The sequence below is a fragment of the Quercus robur genome, chromosome 5 (genome assembly GCF_932294415.1).
Source record: "Quercus robur chromosome 5, dhQueRobu3.1, whole genome shotgun sequence".
NCBI classification, from domain to species: Eukaryota; Viridiplantae; Streptophyta; class Magnoliopsida; order Fagales; family Fagaceae; genus Quercus; species Quercus robur.
This window is the reverse complement of record NC_065538.1, coordinates 6,656,836-6,661,795: the sequence shown is the minus strand read 5'-3', so window position 1 is coordinate 6,661,795 and position 4,960 is coordinate 6,656,836. Positions and strand designations below refer to the sequence as shown.

General features: G+C 34.7%; 1 long non-coding RNA gene across 1 annotated transcript; it reads left to right on the top strand.

Annotated features, from left to right (window-relative positions):
* The first annotated feature begins 209 nt into the window (after positions 1 to 209).
* LOC126724957 (uncharacterized) lies at positions 210 to 2,474 on the top strand. The gene is made up of 2 exons (XR_007655221.1): positions 210 to 370; positions 1,922 to 2,474. It is a non-coding gene; the product is annotated as an uncharacterized LOC126724957 (long non-coding RNA).
* Positions 2,475 to 4,960: the final 2,486 nt, after the last annotated feature.

The following is a 4,960-nucleotide window of genomic DNA, read 5'->3' as shown; positions in this document are numbered from 1 at the left end:
TACTATTTGAGTACACTTAAGATTATGTAATCTATTCTTGTTTATATGATTTTACAATTAGTTCAAAATTTGACGTATAAAGTTGACTCCTGTTTCTGGCTTCTAATCAACTTCCTGTTTTAGGTATACACACATTCAAATTCTTGTTTTTTTACACCCTAATTGCATATATAGGTTATATTAGTTATCTTGTTAAAAGCCAGTATGGTGTATAAGCAGGGCTGGTTTGGATAGAACTGTATATGATTTTAATTCTAGGAATTAATTTTCAATTGTCTTCATGTAACATGGACAACACGGTTGGTATAGGGACTGGAGTTAATTTTGACCACACTTCAATGATTAAGCATGATAATCTGAGCGGCTTCAGGTACAAATTTTTGCAGATTATCAAATGCTGATGTATCTTTTATTGTTGAACTATCTGCTTGATGTTCTATGGCAAATATGACAATCATTCTCTATTAAAGTTTGTTTAGTTCCTTAATAACAACCTTTTGCTGGTTCTAAATTTTGCTTGAGCACTTAATTATTGAAGAAACTGATGCCATGTTGTCATCAAAATAATGGTACTTAATTTTATTTTTAATGTTTTCCTTTAGAAATGGTTTCGATACCAAAGAACGGATTCTATTGAAGAACATGGACCTTGGATATTATTATTATTATTATTATTATTATAATCAGCAAACCTTATTAAGCTCAACAGTCTGTGCCCAAATTCTGCAAAAATCTAACTGAACCAGCTGCTAAGACTGCAACACAAGAACTCAAACAACAAACAAAACAATTTACCAAGATCTAACCAGGAGCCCAGGCTCCTAAACATTAGTTCTTCTTTCCACCAGTTGACACTGAGCAAGAGATACCCCAGAGATTGCAGAGGATTCTGTTCTGCAAAGTATTTAAACCTCCTGCAGCAATCAACTCTAGATTTCACATCCCACTTGATTGCCTGAATTTTGCACTCAGACTTATGAGACAATTAAACTCTCTGTAATTTCTTTGCAGTCATATGTGATAAATTGCAGATGCCCATGCATCTTGCAAATCACAGATTTGAATTGAGAACCTTCCCCTTCAAAGCCTTGACACTCCATTATAGGATTTTAGACCAGCACTGCCTCCTTAATCTAATCCAATACAATATCTCAATCTGATGCCACTCTCATGGGACAACAGCACTTAAAATTCAAGTTCTCCCATCTTTTTCTATACCGTCTACAAAATACATGCAAGATGACACATTGATACCAACAATTCAAGTCTGGCATGGGTAGTCAATCTAATTCTCGGCGACAACCAATAGGTGAATGCATGCCTTGGGGTAGTAGAAATATGCCTAACTATCCTCCACCAATCAACAACTGGCGGCCTTGATCTGATAGCTTCCCAGGTTTCTGCAAAATTGAAGATATTGGAGTTTGCAACAATCCAGTCCATTCTATAGAATGCCTCTTCCAGGTTTACCTGATACACTTTAACTTGAATAAGCACCAATGGCCATCATAGATAACACTAGAATCTCTAGCATTAATGCGCTCCCAGCATCACATACAATCCCTCCATCGGGTCAGAGTTGTCCAGCCAAAGAAACATCAGGATGCCAAATTTTAATCAAGTTTGGTCGATTCATTCTCTTAAGCAGATTCTTGGATAGGAGGGATGATATCAACCATCTGAAAAAGATGGACTGTAGTCACACAACAACCCCCCCCCCCCCTCCTCTCTCTTCTTCTCCTCTTTTTCCTCCCCAACCACAATAAAAACCCACCCTTTAAAAGAACACATAAAAAGATAAAATGTGAATAGGATAAGTTGGACAGTACTGTGGTCTGATGTCATTATATAAATATAATATCTTGCAATCACGAAAATAAGATTGTCATTAAAACTTTTTTTTTTTTTTTTTTGGGGGCAGAGCAATATGGGATCGGGATGATTCACACATCTTCATTGGCAATATGAAAAGAGGAGTTGATGTTATCTCCCTAACTCTTGAAAAAACAATATTCACTCTACAAAGCCCACACATGTCAGCAGTTCCACGCAGGTTTGATGCACACCCTTCAACTGTTGGCATGCTTGCAGGAGCCACTTGTTTGGGCCAGGTTTATATGTGGACATTGGGCTAGCAACCTCAGTTTCTTTCTGTAAAACAGGACTGCTGTTGCATATTGATTTTTTTTTTTTGGGGTAGAATTGACAGAGTTTGTGCAGTTTGATGTCTTGCAAAATGACGAGAAACTGCTTTTGTTAGGCAGAGTGACTAGAAATCCGGGTCCTTGATCAAATGGTTTTGTATAGATCATGCACACTTTCATTGTGGAATAAGAATGAGTAGTTTAGTACAAGAAGCAAAGGAAGTTGGAATCTCATGTAGTAGATCGGTATCCTTTTGACTAATATTTTGTTCCAATTACTGGCATTCTGAGTCTTGAATATTCTTCATTTTAATATCCTTTTGACTATCATTTTACTCACTTTATCATTTTTCTCTTGCAAACCATTTCATGAGTAATAAATGATTTGCATGTCTTTGTGCCTGGTTTGGGTGCTTTTATTAAAGCTGTTGCTCAGCTTTTTCCATCCATTTAGCCAAAATTGCCAATCTGAAACCTTGTCTCCATTGACCAACTAGTGTCACTCAAATAAGAGAACATTTGACAACCCAGTTACTATAAAAATGAAGAAGAAAATAACATGGTTCAAATAAATTAATAACGTTTGTTTTATTTTTTGGGAACAAGAAAATCATCCCAGCCACTAGTACTGTAAAATCAGTCTACTTCCAATTCTCAGACTATTATTTCTTTACAACTTCTTGTTTTTAGTATACCAACTTGGCGTTGACTTTTTATCATAGTAATGACTCCATTTTTATGACTGACAAGTCTCCCTAAGTTCTTATCAATCTCAAATTTCATCTTCTTGCCACAACTACTCAAAAGATGTCAAGAACTAATGGCAATGGCGCCCCTAACCAATATTCAGCACAAACTAGACGTATTCCCACACCAGGAAAGGCAACAGTGCTTGCATTGGGCAAGACTTTCCTCAGGAATGCTTGGTGGAGGGCTACATTCGTGACACAAAATGTGTATCCTTTTCCATTAAGGAGAAATTGGAGCGCCTGTGTAAGCAAATATTAAATACTTCAATTTGTGCTTGGAACTTCTTGAGACCAAATTCAATTTCTTTGCTTTCTAAATTGTCCTGGTTTAGTTTTTGGTTCTATATTTGGTACTCAACTTTTTGACTTTTGTTTCAAAATTTTCTTTACACACTCCAAAATATTTCACTTTTGTTTCTATATTCTCAAAATTATTTTAAAATGGTTTTTACCATAACCCATGTTGTATCAAGTGTACAAAACTTCTACTTTTGCGAGATCTGGAAGAGGTTATGGTGGTAGTTTTACCCCCAATTTATTAAAGAGATTGATTCTCAGACTCGAATTTGTAACTTGTTACTTTTGATGGAAGACACTTGTCTCCCACTTTATTATCACTTATATGACAAAACGGATTATTTCATGCCTCACTATAGGCTCTACATCATCAAAGTGACTTTTGATTTCGTGAATTCTATTTGTAACATAAGACTTTTTCAACCATTGGATGACGGTTAGAGCCTTTTTTTTGGGAACATCTCCAAGTATAAGGATGATCTTGAAACAAATATGAAAGGATCATGACCAAATATGCCATTTAACCTTATTTTTAACTACTTTACATAGAATTGACTAGAATTGAATGTTTTTAATGAACACAATTTCACTATATATATATATATATATTTTTTTTTTTGGTCAATTCTCAGACTATGACTCCATTTTTCTTGTTTTAGTGTAACTTCAAAGAAGTGTGTGTCAAGCAAGAACCTAGGACTAGAGAAAGGTATATCAAAATGAAAGGTTTACTATTCCTTAGCTAGAGACACGTGGGCATGAAATAGGGACTGCACCTTGAAAAATATATTGGTCAGATCAACCTAATCCAATTACATGTGTTTTCTCAAATGATGGTTGCTTCAGTTCAGTTGATCTTCTAGTAATTGTGTGCATGTACAAGAGAAATAAAATGTTAAAAGTATATGTTCTTGCAAGATAAATATAATTGATATCACAGAAGTCATATAAAGTTATAAATATACCACATTTTTAGTTATTGTGCATTGATCTTTCCTAACCGTAACAAAGTTAGGGCAAAGCATCTCATAATACATATAATTATAAAATATTTATTCTATCTTCTCACATAATAGTAATATCACTAATTAAATTTATTGTGAGATTCACTATTCATGTAAAAGGAGAGAGTATGCATTTTTTGTACTCTTGAGTATTCTATAATTTTCCCTTATATTACATATCCAAAGAGGCATAAAATAACAGTAAGCAAGTAAAGGGCCGATGATGATGATGATGATCCACTATTGTGAGCTATGCTTTGACTTTTTTAGGAAATTTGATTTATGCATGTATATATATATATATATATAGACAATTTTAATATCTGACTCTAAAATATATACACTTAGCGCCCCCCCCCCCCCCCCCGGCGGCCCCTCTAAAATATTTACAAATTACCCCATGAAACACCAAAAAAAAAAAAAAAAAAAATGATTGGCCTTCCTTTTTGCCCAATTGCCCCAAGAATAATAGAAAAACCTTTAGACAAAACCTTAAAACCAGAAAAACAAACCACAGTCCTCTCTCTACGATGTGTTGTGTGAGGAAGAGACTCTAGCTGCTCTGCCCTTTTTTTTTTTTTTTTAAAAAAAATTTTATGAAACCCGGTCTCCGTCTCCCAGCTTTTGCTTCTCTCTCTGCTTGTATATTGTGACAAAGTATAGAACTAGTAGTCATGTGGGTAGTAACTGATATTTCTCAATATTCAAGTATAAAGGTGTGGCCTCTAGTATTTAGACCAAAAAAGAAAAGAAAAAGTTTTTAATA